Below are 18400 nucleotides of genomic sequence, written 5' to 3' on the forward strand. Positions count from 1 at the left end.
AAAGCTGTCTAAAAACATATAAATTGTTAATCTATATTGTCAATTTCGGCAAAAAAATTAAAAAAAAACTGCAAAAAACGCCGTTTTTGTGCATTCAAACATTCATATCTTGGAAACTAAACATCAGAATCAAAAACAAATTAATAGCGTTCATACTGTTTTTTAGTTCTTTCATTTAAAATTGGTTTGGATAAGATCGGTTCAGCCATTGCTGAGAAACACGAATGAGAATTTGTCCGTTACATACACACACACAGACATTGTCCCAAATCGTCGAGCTGAGTCGATTGATATATAAGACTCGGCCCTCCGGGCCTCTGAAAAAATCTTGAAAGTTTGAGCGAATTCTATACATTTCTTTTATAAGAAATGTAAAACACGGACGAAATCGGTGCTGTAGAACGGTAGTTATTGTAAAAAAACGTAAGGGCGATACTTCAATGCTGATTGATGGGACCGAAAAAGTAAACAATCGCCAAAGGGGCGATACTATCATTTTGTCAATTTCAATAGCAAAAACAAATTATAATTTAATAATTTCAAATACTTAATGAAGTTTATTGGTTTCGATCACTGAATCATGCAATCTAGGATGTAAAAAACACAATAGTTCTTAAATAGGAAATAAAACCAAGTCTGGAAATATTCACTGTTGATTTTCTTTGAATGGTATCACTGCTAGTATCGCCCTTTTCAAGAAAAAGCGTAGATTTTTTAGTTCTCAGTCGCGTTGGAAATTTGAGTAGAGTATAAACTTCAAATCGATTCAAAAAAAAATTTCGATTTTTTTGGCTCAGTACAATATATAACCCCTTTAGGAAAATCCAGTTTTCCCACCACAATATAGATATTTTATTAACAGAGCATTAACAATAATTCGTTGGTATGTCTATTTTATGGGCCATTTTTTCGCTTTCCCATTGATTTGGTTTGAGATTTCTAGCACTGATGTTGTCCTATGCTGATTTGAGCGATTCTCTGAGTCCTGCCACTATCCCATGTAGTATGTGTTATCAAAAACATCGCGAAGCATCAAATTCTAAATGTTTTTAAACGATATAATATCCGAAGAGAGTGATAAGAGTTATAAGAAATGTCTCATCACACTGTTAGGTGGATTAAAAACGTTTTTTATTTCAACATAGTAGGCGAGACTTTCGAGATTTTGACATTAAAAATGTCTTACTCCACTATCTGGGGCTAGGTGTCATTCTAAAATCTAAACTATCTCCCATGTAACGAAACTATGTAAGGTTTGCACGCTTATAACTCCGATATTACTAAATGGATTTCAATCATTCATACACCAACCGATTCAGAAACACCTAACTTAAATATTGGTAATAATTTAATATCTCCCCAATAAAAGTAGACTTTTGGAAATTGGTAAAATTAAAAAGTTCACGAAAAACGGGAAAATTACCATTCGTGAGGCAGATTTCTCAGACACAGCCGTCAAAAGAGGGCAGGTTAGTTGCTCGATGAAACACGAAAAGTCATAAATAGAAGTAACGCATGTCCGTTTAAATCAGTTGTTGCTCTTATCCCACACGAGCAACATCGTCTCCGGGCGATGCAATAAGCGGTATCGATTTTCGGTAACGTTGGCATTCCCACACACTCGCACCTAAGTGATTAAACCATATACGGTTAGTTTATAAATAGAGGTGACGCGTACCCGTTTGAATCAGTTTTTGTTCTTATGTCGAACGGGTAAGATCATGGCTGCAGCGTCTGGGCACTACACTAAGCGGTAGACGCTATGCATTTTCGGCAGCGGTGGCCGTGTGCGGATTTTTCGGGTACCAGCACGGTGTCACAGAATGATTTGCAAAGTGGGTGGGCGGGGTGGTTTTGATTTAATTCAATACGGTGTGTGCTGCTTAAGAGTGTTGCGTTTGGAAAAAATATATTTATTTTTATGCATGCGTGTGCGTTGTAACTTGTTAATCCATGTTTACGGCGCTTTGTAGCTGCGTAGGGTAAAGAGCCAATTGGTTTTCATGTTTCATATTTCGGTTATATGTTTTTTATGAGTAAGGCATCTGACAACGTGCTTCTGTAGTTATTGCACTGTTCAGCAGCGTAGTATTTTACACTCAGGTTTTTTTACGCGGATTTTGAAAATTACGCGGTTTTCATTGACGCGTTTTTTTTAAATTTACGCGGTTTTCATTTACACGGCCTGTATCCCCTGCGTGAAAAATCTGAGTGTAATTGCATAGGAAACAATCACATTCCCAGCAGAACTTTTTGTTTTCTAATTTCAAACACTTTTGTTTCGTACTGCACGCAACGGAAAATTTTAAAACAGAACTTACCGTCCCAGCAGCAGTTTAAGCGGGTGTTCTTTTTCGATTCAAATTCAAGCCATGTCGTAAGCGTTACTGGACTTAAAATTGTTTTCCCAGTTTATCCAGTCAGAATATCTGTCCTACCCTATGTATTTAAAACACAGTTCTAATTGCGTTTTAAAGTATACAACAAATAGTACGGTTAGGTATACTAATTTAAATTTTAAAATAAATCTGTTTTAAATTATGAAACAAACCGCTGTACTGAAGATATAATTATGTCAGTCCTATTACCACATAAAACACCTATATAACATAAAACGCTGCAGAATTGGTTTAATAATACAATGTTTACACTACAGAGTTATAACACGTTTTAATAATTAGCAACAAGAAAAATGTCACCAAGATAGCATAAAAACCCGTTTTAACTGGTAGTGCGAACGTTGTATAACAATGTAATTTATCAAATAATTTCATTTGTTCAACCACTAATCGATCAAGAAATACTTAACCTTAAGATTGTTTACTTAAGTTCATTAGTACATTATTGAAAATTTAAATGGAAAATGAAATTTCATATTTCATGGAGAATCTGTATATTTCCGTGGGCGTGGGCTTCCTCATCACAGCTCTCAATATGGAACTTTTCTTTTGAATATATTTTCTGGACAGACCAGCCTATTTTTACTAGATGGATCAGCCAAATAATGCCAATCACCTAGTGATTAATTAATAGATTACCGTTAAAAGACCTTCAATAAATTATGTTTTGATGGGGAGGGTATATAGCAAATTGTAACATATGAAAACAGGCGAGTGAACAATAACGTGAGTCGATATGTGTGATAGATAAAATTCATTTGCACGCTCTTGAAAAAAGCTACATTTTTAATGTCACCGTGGTCGTGTCCTGTACACAACCCTTTAATTTTTTTGTGTTGAATTTCACCATTTGAAATAAAACCTACTTTTTTCAATCGCTCGTACTGTCAAAAGTAAAGAAGATACCAAAAAGTGCTCAAGACATAAAATGTGCGACTTTTTCACAGCTTTCCGATGAAGTATATTAATACTCAACGTATTGGTTTCATAGAAAATATTGGAAAGTTTAAAACAAATAGATTTTTTTCAAACTTGGGCCCGATTTTTTTCTTTTTTTTATTGTATAAAATAGGAATTGTATAAACTGTATAAAATTGTATATTGTATAAAATAGGAAAATCATTTTTCTTAAAAATTTGGGAGTGGGCAATTAAATACTTACGGAGATATGAATTTTTCAATCGAGCCTTGCGCGCGAAAAACGTATCGCCACGCGCTTCGCTTGTACTCAGACTTGGGTGTATGAAGTTTTACACACCAGCGCGTTGTGTAAAACACACTTGCGATTAACTTTACTATTTATTGCATTTAGATGTATGTTTAATTTCAGATTTATATTGTCTTAATCATTCAAAAGTGTCGCTGGAAGAAAAGATCTTCAGTTAATATGAAGTCCACGTTCGTCTCAACATAGTGAAATGATTGTGTTCCAGGTATGGTTTGGCATTTTTCGAAACAATTCTGTTGATTTTTCTCTGCTCTTGCATCAGAATAAATTGGTTTGATTGGCACGTTTCCTATGTTATTCTGTGATTTGAACTTGAAACATTGCGTAACAAAGAAGCTTTCCTTGCCACATCGTACGACTCAGTTGCGGTCGACATTTGATCATCATTGATCATTTGTAAACTGGCTTCGACAAATAATGGCTTCGTCGCAAGCACCTTTTCCATGGGCTGTTGCGCGAAAATGTCACTGTGTGGGGTGAATGCAGTCAGATTTGTGGTGAAAAAAATTAGTACAACGTTTGACATTTTTAAAATGTTGACGAACACCATCAGACTAACTAAACTACACTGAAAACAAGATTTAAAAAGCGCCAGAAACTTAAAAAGCATTCGTTCAACATTTTTGCAGAACTGCAAGAATCTCTCTTCAGCAATCATTTATTGCCAGAATACAAATATCACATTTTAATCATTTTAAAAATTATCTCATGCAACGATATTCCCAATCGTTTTATATTATAAAATCAACTACAAAATTGAGCATAAAGCAACAATAATCTGAAATAAAAAAATAACGCATTAGCTGTGTTTTCCTTTAAGGGGCGTCTGGTGTAAAGTGCTTAAACCGAAAGTGATTTAGGTTTACGATTTTGAAGGTAAGGCAACAATGGACCTCTTGTGTAATGTTAAGGTTAATTATACATTCATTATATACGAGAAAAAATTGCAGTCACACAGAACCACTCGAGCGTTCCAAGAGTAGACGTCCAACCATTTCCACGTTGAGGAGCGCCACGGCGAATATGATAACTCTTGATAAAATTGACGGAAATAGGAAATTCATTAAGATTTTTAAAATTTGGACTATTAGTTACTCGATGAACAAAAAAATATAAAATGGTTTGAATTTTGGAATATGGAATAGCCTTACAAAATCCGAAAAATCTGGTATTTTTTATGTAAAATTCACTCACTTTTCTTAAAAATAATGAGAGAATTTTTTTTTATTCAGTATTCCGTGGTTCATAAGTCAAACCTGAGTACGAGCGAAGTGCGTGGCGGTACGCGCAAGGCGCGATTGAAAGATTCATATCTCCGTAAGTATTTAATTTCCCACTCCCAAATTTTTATGGCATCAAGAAAAATGATTTTCCTATTTTATACAATAAAAAAAAGAAGAAAAATCATGCCCAAGTTCGAAAAAAATCTATTTGTTTTAAACTTTTCAATATTTTCCATGAAACCAATACGTTGGGTAAGTATTAATGTACTTCATCCGAAAGCTGTGAAAAAGGCGCACATTTCATGTTTTGAGCACTTTTTGGTACCTTGTTTACTTTTGACAGTACGAGCGATTGAAAAAAGTAGGTTTTTTTTTCAAATGGTGAAATTCAACACAAAAATCTCGAAAGTCTCGCCTACTATGTTGAAATAAAAAAATACGTGTCGAATATTTTTGACTACTAAACCGAGAAAAAAAAATTGATCTGGCCAAAAAAAAATTTAAGGCAAATTTTGCTTGGAATGTCTCCTATATATATATATATATATATATATATATATATATATATATATATATATATATATATATATATATATATATATATATATATATATATATATATATATATATATATATATATATATATATATATATATATATATATATATATATATATATATATATATATATATATATATATATATATATATATATATATATATATATATATATATATATATATATATATATATATATATATATATATATATATATATATATTAGGGTGGCACGAGGATGTATGAAAAAAATTGAATACCGCAGAACCAAGTTAGAAAAATTCGTTATTCTTCAACGAACTCCTACGCTAAAACTGGATCAAATCTGTTGGAGCATGTTTTAGCACAAATGATTCCAAGTTTGCTATGAGGAAATAATACGTTTACATTAAATTCATAAATATGCCGCCTGGTGCCCCTGAAAAATATATTGTATGCTACATTCTGTAGATTCAGTCAAGTAGAACAACTTCTTCTAAAGACAGTTCATAGCTATGACAACTGGTTCATGAGTTATTGCAAAATTAAACTTTCGTTGCCCTGAAAGTTATGATTGTGATGTTTCTGGCTACCCGACGAGCTGAACCTTCAATCAAGTGAACCTTGACGTATTTGTTGTGGTCACCAGTTATACCATTGGTGTAAAGCGGAAATATAGTCCAGATAGTATCATCCGAAACATGTGATCTAAAGTAGAGGTGTGCGCCGATGCATTTTTAATCGGCGGCGGCGTTAGCGACATATTTGGCCGGCGGCGTCACGCCGTTGGACCCTATCGGCCAGGCGCGCCGGCGTGTTTCGGCGTGACGAATATTGACGCCTATGTAACTAAAAAAAATTTTGGCAGTACGATTCCTTTCCCAAAATTTCGATTTCTCTTCTAACAGATTTTGCAGCACATACAAACAGACGTTACAGCTTGAAGAAAATTCTAAAAAAATCATCGCATATGATGTACTACCGACATCTGTTTTTTTTTTCAACTGAAGCTCCAAAAGTGCACACCCTGCTTGCCAAATGCAAGATAATAAATGAAAGGTGGAACTATTTTTACAGTTGTAAAATTTGGAGAACGAAATTGAACACTTGTCGATGTCGCATGCTACGACTTTGCATGAAATAATGATTGCAATGGACAAATTTGAAGAATGCAGAGTAACGACTGTATATCAATGACCCATAATAATTATTTATTGTTCTATATTTGGGAAATTAAGCAACAGTAAAACAGTTTTTGTTTTGTTTAAGGAAATTAATTCTTGTTGTCGTTTCATTGTTTTTGTTTCTATTTAGTCTTCTTCACCGTCGCTCTTTTAGAATTCCGCATTACTGCGCAGAAATGTCACTTTTAAGGACACCTTTCAACACATTACTTTATTTTCCAGGCTAAGGTTTACTTTTACTCCTCGTAAGCACAAAATCGCCGTGATGATAAGGCATACGATTCCGTGGCACTACATTTTCTTTCAACGTAAGATTTGCTTCTATCTTGAGTGCAAAGTATGCTCGATATATTGGAATCATACAGATCTACACCCTGACGAAACCTTAATATACAGTTACTATCATTCATAATAATTCCACGACTTGATGTTGGGTTGAAACTGATCACTAAATAAGCCTGATTGAAAATGGTCTGGGCGTATCTCTAGTTTTCGTAGCACCTGCACCCCTCTGATTTCTCCAGCAGTTCCGGGGACCAACAAATTCTAATCCATTGCATACATCTAGTTAGATTCGATGCACCGAATCAATTAAATTACTAACATCCTATTATGTGCTTACTCGCCGATCGGTATCGTGTTGTAATTTAAGAAATGATTGTGAACAACTCCCGCCTTGGGCACTTCGACAAGAATCAATTTCAAATTTCCGGACCATTTTGTTTGTTTTGGTTTGCATGAGATTAAAAAGACGGTAATGTTTTCGGGTGGGTGCGGAAACTAAGTAACGCATTTAGTTCTGTGTCAAATTCTCTTCACTAACGCCACGCTCGCTGATATGGCGCTTTTTTGTAATTTAAATCGACCGTTTTTTCCACGAGTGATGAAAATTCATCTCGTGTTACGTCTTATTTGTCTGTGATACCGGGCTGATGCAACTGACACTGAAAATCTTTCCTGAGTGGGGCTAGATCATACGATGAATAATTTATTGCCCGTTTCATCTGCAGATAGACTTTCGTGCACATTTTTAAAACATGCATGGGGGACAGCAAACCGAACATCTTATGTATAATCCTAGAGAGGACGTTAAATGTTGTTTTTGTTAGCCACCGCAACAACCAAACTATGATAGTGAGAAATAAACCTCGTATTGAAAATAATTTTTGTGTTTTCACAAAACTAGGTCACGTAAAAAAAAGATGGCATTACACTCAAATGTTTAGTAGGTGGTTGTGTCTGAATATATTTAATATTTTTATGATTCTAGTTCATAACTTGATTTTTTTTTATTCATTTCGTTTATTTGATAGGCACAAATGCGTTAGCTTGGCGGTGCCAAATTCTTTTGTTTTTACATTTTGGATATTTTAAAACTAGGAGGTTACAATGTTGAAATATTTTTTGACATTGAAAATGTCTTACTGCACTATCTGGGGCAGAGTGTCATTCTAAAATCTAAAATCAAACGATGTCACGTTTTTGCGTCACTATTTTGAACGCTAATAACTTTCTTATTTATGAACGGATTTCCGTCTAGTTATCACCAAACAATTCGGAATTAACTGAAATTATGTTTTATTGCTATAGTGTTTTTGTATTTCAATAGCACGCTATTGAAAAACAAGCAACAATGAACAGATCTCCAAAACGTGAAAATTCCCATACATCAGTCAAACTATCCCCGGCAGCGCCGTCGATAGGGAGCAGCTTAGTGATTCAAACGAGCTTCCGGAACCGATGATGGTGGCCAATGTGACCAAAGAGACTTTGAATGGCTGTTAATGACCTAGTACTACAAATCGAAGCAGTTGTGGTCACATTTTGGAAAAATTTTCACCATTATACATTCATTGCAGAATTTCTTAAAATCGACGTTTTCTGCGTGATCGTACTCATCACCCTGTAATTCCGGAACCGGAAGTCGGATCCATTAGAAATTCAATAGCAGCCTATGGGAACGTTGCACCTTTCATTTGGGACTAAGTTTGTAAAAATCGGTTCATCCATCTCTGAGAAAAGTGAGTGAGATTGTGTTCGCGTACACACACAGACGCACAAACACACACATACATACAAACACACATACATACACACACAGACATTTGCCGAACTCGACGAACTGAATCGAATGGTATATGTCACTCGGCCCTCCGGGCCTCCGTTAAAAAGTCGGTTTTCAGAGCAATTGCAATACCTTTCTATTGAGAAATGCAAAAAGGTGCGAAATCGGCAGTCCCAAAAAGTCGATTTTTATAAAAAAAATTTTTTTCGAGATAACATAAAATCTCGACGTTTCATGCATTTTAAAGATGTTTGGCATCAAAAATACGAATTCGATTTCTGAAATTTCATGGGGTCCCCCCTTTGGAAAAAAAATTTGAGTTCCGGCTTTTATGGGAATTTCATATGTGACCGGACGGTTTAGTCTATATTTCCGGAACCATATAAGCGATCCGAACGAAATTTTATAGACATCTATGGGGATATTATAGCTATCATTTGGGACTAAGTTTGTGAAAATCGGCCCAACCATTTCCGGGAAACTGATGCGAGTTCGTAAATTTTGAAAGATGGCCGCTTTTCCCGGGCACTTCCGGAACCGTCTATGGTGGTCAATGTAGTCAACGAAAGTTTGGTTGGCCGTCGGTGACCTAGAACAGCAAATTTAAGTTGTTTGAGAGACATTTTAGCGAAATTTTTACCTTTTTTGCTTTCATCGGAGTATCGGTTTGAAACACAATTTGCTATGTGATCGCACGCCACAACCTGTAACTCCGGAACCGGAAGTCGGTTGGGGATAAAATTTAATAGCCATTTACGGGGACGCAACATCTTTCATTTGAGACTAAGTTTGGTTGATTCGGTCTAGCCATCTCCGAGAAACCGATGTGACTGTTATTCTGAATTTAGATACTTCCGCCGGGGCTTCCGGAACCGATGATGGTGGCCAATGTGGCCAAATAGACTTTGAATGGATGTTAGTGACCCAATACTACCAATCGAAGCAGTTGTGGTCATATTTTGAAAAAATTTTCACCATTATACATTCATTGCAGAATTTCTTAAAATCGACATTTTCTGCGTGATCGTACTCATCACCCTGTAATTCCGGAACCGGAAGTCGGATCCATTAGAAATTCAATAGCAGCCTATGGGAACGTTGCACCTTTCATTTGGGACTAAGTTTGTAAAAATCGGTTCATCCATCTCTGAGAAAAGTGAGTGAGATTGTGTTCGCGTACACACACACAGACGCACATACACACACACATACATACACACACATACATACACACACACAGACATTTGCCGAACTCGACGAACTGAATCGAATGGTATATGTCACTCGGCCCTCCGGGCCTCCGTTAAAAAGTCGGTTTTCAGAGCAATTGCAATACCTTTCTATTGAGAAAGGCAAAAAAGGTGCAAAATCGGCAAAGTCCCAAAAAGTCGATTTCTAAAAAAAAAAATTTCGTGATAACATAAAATCTCGACGTTTCATGCATTTTAAAGATGTTTGGCATCAAAAATACGAATTCGATTTTTGAAATTTCATGGGGTCCCCCCTTTGAAAAAAAAAATAGAGTTCCGGCTTATATGGGAATTTCATGTGTGACCGGACCGTTCAGTCTATATTTCCGGAACCATACAAGCGATCCGTGCGAAATTTTACAGACATCTGTGGGGATAATATAGCTATCATTTGGGACAAAGTTTGTGAAAATCGGCCCAACCATTTCCGAGAAACTGATATGAGTTTGCTAGTTATGAAAGATGGCCGCTTTTCCCGGGCACTTCCGGAACCGTCTATGGTGGTCAATGTAGTCAACGAAAGTTTGTTTGGCCGTCGGTGACCTAGAACTGCAAAGTTAAGTTATTTGAGAGACATTTTAGCGAAATTTTTACCTTTTTTGCTTCCATCGGGGTATCGGTTTGAATCACAATTTGCTATGTGATCGCACGCCACAACCCGTAACTCCGGAACCGGAAGTCGGTTGGGGATAAAATTTAATAGCCATTTACGGGGACGCAATACCTTTCATTTGAGGTCAAGTTTAGTCGAATCGGTCTAGCCATCTCCGAGAAACCGATGTGACTGTTACTCTGAATTTGGATACTTCCGCCGGGGCTTCCGGAACCGATGATGGTGGCCAATGTGACCAAAGAGACTTTGAATGGCTGTTAATGACCTAGTACTACAAATCGAAGCAGTTGTGGTCACATTTTGGAAAAATTTTCACCATTATACATTCATTGCAGAATTTCTTAAAATCGACGTTTTCTGCGTGATCGTACTCATCACCCTGTAATTCCGGAACCGGAAGTCGGATCCATTAGAAATTCAATAGCAGCCTATGGGAACGTTGCACCTTTCATTTGGGACTAAGTTTGTAAAAATCGGTTCATCCATCTCTGAGAAAAGTGAGTGAGATTGTGTTCGCGTACACACACAGACGCACATACACACACATACATACACACACACATACATACACACACACAGACGTTTGCCGAACTCGACGAACTGAATCGAATGGTATATGTCACTCGGCCCTCCGGGCCTCCGTTAAAAAGTCGGTTTTCAGAGCAATTGCAATACCTTTCTATTGAGAAAGGCAAAAACGATAAGGCCGTTGGGAAGGGCGGAACCCCGGGTGAACTTCAAAAAGTCTAAAAAGTGGCCGGCTGTGAGAATCAATCCCAATCGTGATCGGGATGATCTGCATGGTTGAAAGAATGCCTTCGGATTGGTTGAATTGACTCATATGTACTATCTTCAAGAAGGACTACAAACTCGAACATAATATCTTCCGAGGCATAACGATCCTCAATGCCGCCTACCAGGAAGTCTCTCATGTTCTTTTGAGGAGACTGCGCCTGTTGGCTGAATGCTTTGTCGGTGAATATTAAAGCGGGTTTCGAGAAGGACGATCAACGACGGACCAAATGTGACAAATTCTGGATATATTCCGGGAATACAACAGATGCGGGCTGACCATCTGTTTGTGGAGTTCAAGGCGGCATACGATTGAGTAAAACGAAATGAACTGTGGCAGGTAATGGTTCAGGATGGTTTCCCGACAAAATTGATTTAGCTGATTCGTATGACGCTGCAAGATCTGATGTGCAAAGGAACGGAACCGTCATCACGAGATCTCACATGCTTCTTGGCTTTGCAATCAACACCGACATCATTGGCGTTGATCGCAGAACAGTGGAAGAGGCATTGTTGCCTTTTAGAAGGGAATCTTCAAGAATCGGGCTGACAATAAACTCTGACAAGACAAAGTACATGGTAGCTGGCAGAGAATGGCGGTCGTATTGGGTTCGAGGTGGAAAACGATAAAGTACAGTAAACCAATTTATATATTTTAGAACACTAGTGACCAAGGGTAACGATGTTAGCCGCGAAGTCAGCTAAAATCCCACAGCCTAAGGATGCGCGCAAAACTTGTTCTATTCAAATCGCTGATACTCCTGGTTGCTCTGTACGGCCATGGATGTTGAAGGCAGCAGGATATCGGGGTATGTTTGGGAGAAAAATTCTGCGTTCAATACTCGGCAGCACAGTAGAAAATGGAGAATGGCGCAGACGCGTGAACCCCCAACGGTACCAAGCATACAACCATGCTGACATTGAAAGGCTGATAAAACACGGCAGACTACAGCGAGCTGGGCTTGTAGTGTGGAATGACGAAAGAGAAACCAATTAAAGTTATGACCAGCAGAGAGCCTGGAAGAGGTCGTCGATTTCGGGGCAAATCCCGCTCTCGCTGACTGTGTACAATTGAGGAAGATTCGCGTGCGGTGGGCGTCTATGAAACTGGCGGTTCAAGATCGAGTAACCTGGAAGTCCAAAATACATTCAATTATGATTCGGATTATCCGGATTGTTTGGTCTCTAGGTCACTAATGGCATTTTCGTTTTTGACAGTGCACTACACCGGTGTAGTCGGTGCTACACTCATTCAAACTTGGGTGTAATCAGTCTATGTCTTTCTTTGCACTACACCGGTGTAGCACCAAGAAAAAACGAAAACGCTATAAGATAATGATGACGATTGTTAGTTTGTTTAGGCAAAGTAGAAATTATGACAGATGCACTTGACCGCCCTTTCACCTAGGGACGTTAGACACATTGTTATTAGTATTAAAAAAATATAAATACTATTAAAATAATTGTCGACTCTTGCACCATGATAAATAATTTCGTGGTGCCAATAATAAAAAAAGAATGTACTTTTCAAGTGATCCAGAAAAGGTGCAGGTCTGGTCAAATACAATACAAGCCCATGTTTGATTAAAATAATAGACCCTCAAAATCTAGATTTATAGCAAAAAACTATTTCTCGGGTCTAAAAAATTAGTTGGCGGTCATCTGTTATGTTCTTTTGTTAAAAGTATAATGCGGTATTTTTCATAACAATCAGTTTATTATGTAGGTGGCAGCGTTACTCATTTTTGACATTAAAAATGTCTTACTCCACTATCTGGGGCTAGGTGTCATTCTAAAATCTAAACTATCTCCCATGTAACGAAACTATGTAAGGTTTGCACGCTTATAACTCCGATATTACTAGATGGATTTTAATCATTCATACACCAATCGATTCAAAAACACCTAACTTAAATATTGGTAATAATTTAATATCTCCCCAATAAAAGTAGACTTTTGGAAATTGATAAAATTAAAAAGTTCCCGAAAACGGGAAAATTACCATTCGTGAGGCAGATATCTCAGACAGCCGTCCATAGAGGGCACCTTATTGGCTCAATCACACACGAAAAGTCATAAATAGAAGCGACGCATGTCCGTTTAAATCAGTTGTTGCTCTTATCCCATGCGAGCAACATCGTCTCCGGGCGATGCAATAAGCGCTATCGATTTTCGGCAACGTTGGCATTTGCACACAATCGCACCTAAGTGACTAAACCATATACGGTTAGTTTATAAATAGAGGTGACGCCAGTGATGCCACAAGTACAGATTTATCTAGAAAGGTACAGATTTTTGAAGCGTTTTTGGTACAGATTCTGTACGGTACAGATTTTTGTAAAAAAGTACAGATTGGTACAGATTTTTTTAGATGACAGAAGAGTAAAATAATTTAGCCTTGCGATGCATCCCATAATGTGCACAAAGAGCGAAACACAAAAAAAGAGCGGCACAAGAACACTGCGATGTGGAGATCACCCGCCCAAAGAGAAACTTGAAAACGAAAAAGAGAAAGAGCTGTGCACCAAGAGATGCAAAATTTCGCACATTGAGTCACCTTGAAGAGCCACTTTTTTGTGCCTCCCCTCACTGGCAAACAGGGAGGAAGGGGAATCAAACTATTCAGATTCAGATAAAGATTGATCGGAAGAACGTTTTTAAATGTTTTTTGGTTGTCTTCTCTGCTTCCGTGCGCATGGGACCATGATGCACACTAAAGAGCCTCTTTATTTCTACTCTTTGAGGTGTGCGGCCATGGAGTAGAATGCACACATGGGAGCAAAACACATAGGAGTGAAGAGGTTTATTGTGAAAGAGAAGAGTCAAAATTTCTGGTTTGATTTCCCCAAATGAAAAATATGTATAAGAAAAATGATTTTTTCTAAACAACCTTGTTATTGTTTCGGTACAGAATCCGGTACAGATTTTTCTATAGCAGAGTACAGATAGGAAAGATTTTTCAACTCCCGGTACAGATTTAATTGTGGCAACACTGGGTGACGCGTACACGTTTGAATCAGTTTTTGTTCTTATGTCGAACGGGTAAGATAATGGCACTACAATATTCCTAGTGAAAAATGTCGGGCCGAGTCGGCCTGACAATCGGGCTGACGATCAGGCCGATGAGGTCCGACGTAAGAGCTACACCGCGCTTTATATAAGAACTATATCGTGCTGTTTTGCACCATCGAAATCGGACTGTCGGGCTTCGAAGTTGTCAAAATCGTCAGGCGATATAAGAGCTACGTAGCTCCGATGTCAAGCTATAGAGAATCGGACACCGTCGTGCTCACTATTTTGGCACTCTTCTTCTTCTTTTTGATCCGTCAGATTTCTTTTTATTCATTTTTCATTTAAAAAAATTAAACCAGTTGATGCAATCTGTTTTATTTACATTTTATATTCAACAATTGCGCTTTCCAAGCATAAAAAGAATATAAAAAAGCATAATTATCGTCGCACTGGAAGCAATGCTACGGTGCTGGTCTGATGCAAATATGGAAAGCGAACTCCGTTGAGTGCATAATACCAGCACCGTTTACCATCGTGCGTTTCCCAATGTAATCCGTTTTTCCCGCCGGCTGCGTATGTAGATGCTAACGTGACGTAATGACCGGATCGTGGAATTCCAATAACAGAATTTATTAATTGTGGTCGGATGCATTATAGAGAATTTACCTTACCTAGTTGCTGGTACGGGAAGTTTAGGCAATGCTGCTATACGTTGTTCGGCCAAGATTTCGACCCGAAAAACTGCTTGTCGCCGATTGGCACACGGCCTACATAGGATTGTTGCAGATGTTCTGTGTCGTCACTCACCAGTGGTCGTGCCAGATTGTTATCCAATCAGGTCCAACAGACGCGTTACTCCCGTCCAGTAACAACTGCACTGCAATGTCAGTTAGAGAAATATTTTCTTCGGCTCAATTTGACCGTTGCGGGAAACCCATTTCACAGGCTGTACAGTGCCTTGAACACCATGTGCGAGACAAATTTGCACTATTCGTGGTAGATAAGCAAAACGTGATAGGACCTTCATCTTCGAGTCGTTTTTACTCCAGCCAAATGAAGAATTCGTTTAGAGCTGACTCCTACGCATTTCTGTTTACTACCTTATTGCAGGCCTTTCAGCATATCGAAGAAGGCGACAGCGTCAGCGCAACCAAATTCAGGTTCATCAGCGACGAGTTAAAGCGGTTACCGTCGCACTGGAAGTAATGCGATAGTTGTTGGTGAACACATAGAAATTGAGCTCCGTAAAGGGCAAAAATTCTAGCACCGTCCACCATCGTGCTTTTCGAAATGGTACCCGCCTTTTCCCATCCGCTGCGTGAGTAGATGCTTCGTCACGACGATAAACATGACGTAACGACCGGATCGTCGAATTCCTATAACAGAACTTATTAATTGTGGTCGCATGCATTATAGAGAATTTACCTTCAATCTAGTTGCTGGTACGGGAAGTTTAGGCAATGCTGCTATACGTTGTTCGGCAAAGATTTCGACTAGAAAGACTGCTTGTCGCCGATTGGCACACGGCCTACATCGGATTGTTGCGGATGTTCTGTGTCGTCACTCACCAGTGGTCGTACCAGATTGTTATCCAACCAGGTCCAACAGACACGTTACTCCCGTCCAGTAACAACTGCACTGCAATGTCAGTTAGAGAAATATTTTCTCCGGCTCAATTTGACCATTGCGGGAAACCCGTTCAACAGGTTGTATCTTTTCATCTACTCGTGGTAGATAAGCAAAACGTGATCGGACCTTTTCTCTTCGAGTCGTTTTTACTCCAGCCAACTGAAGAATTCGGTTGGAGCTGACTCCTCGCCTTGATGTTTGCTACCTTATTGCAGGTTTTTCAGCATGTCGAAGAAGGCGACAGCTTCAGCGCAACCGAATTCAGGTTCATCAGCGACATAATATATATTTGCCGTGCGGGAACAGATTCGAATAATTGTCGAATTTGTACGGCTGATGCTGCGACGCATCAATAGTGACTCGATCCAATCTACGTTTGATTTGCGATGAATGTTGATTTCCGTTAAATTTTCTGTTAGATTTGTTTTTTGTTTTCTCCATTCTACTGCAAATAATGAATATAGAAAGCTATTAGTCGGATTAAATAATACATGGAAATTTTGGCCTACCGGAACGTAATTTTGTTGCAGAATGCACTGGATCAAATTCAACATGACCTGCCGGGCCTACAATGGATCTCGTTCGAGTCAAAGCGGTTACCGTCGCACTGGAAGTAATGCGATGGTTGCTGGTGCACATATGGAAATCGAACTCCGTCGAAGGCAAAATGCCAGCCCCGTTCACCATCGTGCTTTTCGAAATGGTATCCGCCTTTTCCCATCCGCTGCGTGTGTAGAAGCTTCGTCACGACGATAAACGTGACGTAATGACCGGATCGTCGAATTCCTATAACAGAATTTATTTATAGTGATCGGATGTATTATACTGCCGCTAGAAGCATAATTGTCCCATGTTCTATGGGAATCCCTATACACATGGGACAATTATGATTCTAGCGGCAGTATAGAGTTCAGGCATTTACCTTCAAACTATTTGCTGGTACGGGAAGTTTATGCAATACCGACTAATACACGGCTTACATCGGGGTCAAGTAATCGGACTGTATCCTCGATTAACTAGCAAAAAAAGAATTTTATTATTGGCACGGTCATGTTAGCGTGCGCTATAATACGCTTGCACTGCCGCTAGAAGCATAACTGTCCCATGTGCTATGGGAATCCCTATACACATGGGACAATTATGCTTTTAGCGGCAGTACATGTGTTGCGCGTGTTAGTGCCCCATTTTGAATAATCAGAGATAACGTGAGCAATTGTTTCGCAATAGCTTGCTCGAGCAAATGGGGTGAACGGGTACTCAAGCAAGAGCATGTAGGTAATATGCAATCCGGTTGCTCTAACTCTGCTGGATATAAAACATACATGGTTTATGTTCATTTGTTATTTTTCAGAATGGCGAATATCAGATGCATATGAAAAGCTAGAGAAGAATTTTCGTGCAGATTATTCCCGAAGACAACGCATCTTCTCCCCGGACGAATCTTGAACATTTTTATGTTCCTCTGGTAAAAAAATCGCAAATTAAAAGCTAGTAACATGGATAAAAATTACCTAAAGCACAATAGACATCAGTTTCTCGTCGTAAATCTTTGATCAAATTCAACGTTAATGTGGTAATATCTAACTGCACAAACAACATTCACTGGCTGCTTTTACAGGACTGCTTTTTTGGAGGGTGCATCCATTGTTTTGTTTTAATTTATCGTAAATGTAAGAAGGAACTTTTTCTGCATACTTTTTAAACATATTTACTGAATTTTTCTGCAAGATGAGATTAAATTGTTTAAAAAACATCGAGAAAAACAATGAAAATTTGAACAAATATGTTGATATGTCGATTGTAGCAAGCTGTGTACTTATCACCTTATACTGTGAGTTGGCTGTAACGTTTCGAGTTTTTGCGAGGCCATCGTTCAGAAGAAAATGCAGATATGACTTATGATAGTCTTAAACGACTGCTATCAGCCGTCGTCACTTTAGATCAAAAGTTCTAATTCTGATCTGAGATGCTACAAATAAATATAAGTTGAACTGAACAGAATAACTCAATATTGTTAATACTTCTCGAAATAATGCATTGTGTTAAATCTCTAAGTGTGTATAGCTTGCATAAATAGCGTAAAAGATGATTTTTTTTAAATCTTTCAGAGGGTGAGGGTGTGCGAAGACATACCTACACTCAAAAAAGTAAACGTTATGCCTATTGATTTTACACATAGATTTTTGCAATTAACGGAGGCATATAGACACTATTTGCTGGCACATAAACCTAATGTGTGTATTTACAAGAAATATTAATCTTACATTCACATTTCATAACTATTAGCCACATAAAACCCCATTCTATAACAATATGCACATATAACTTAGGTGTGCATACATAGTTTATACAGTTGACACATAGAAGGTATGTGTGCGCGTGATAACAATAGCATTTCTTCTTCATATGAATTTTAAGCGGTTTGAAGCAAATAGAATTAACGTTTGGATTTTTTTCAGTGTACCAAGC

General features: G+C 38.1%; 1 long non-coding RNA gene across 1 annotated transcript; it reads right to left on the minus strand.

Annotated features, from left to right (window-relative positions):
- Positions 1 to 14658: 14658 nt before the first annotated feature.
- Positions 14659 to 16580, minus strand: LOC131677985 (uncharacterized). Its single transcript, XR_009303513.1, has 3 exons — positions 16441 to 16580; positions 15728 to 16376; positions 14659 to 15678 (listed from the first exon to the last, which is right to left on the minus strand). It is a non-coding gene; the product is annotated as an uncharacterized LOC131677985 (long non-coding RNA).
- Between the last annotated feature and the right edge of the window lie 1820 nt (positions 16581 to 18400).

This window comes from Topomyia yanbarensis, chromosome 1 (genome assembly GCF_030247195.1).
Source record: "Topomyia yanbarensis strain Yona2022 chromosome 1, ASM3024719v1, whole genome shotgun sequence".
Taxonomy (NCBI): domain Eukaryota; kingdom Metazoa; phylum Arthropoda; class Insecta; order Diptera; family Culicidae; genus Topomyia; species Topomyia yanbarensis.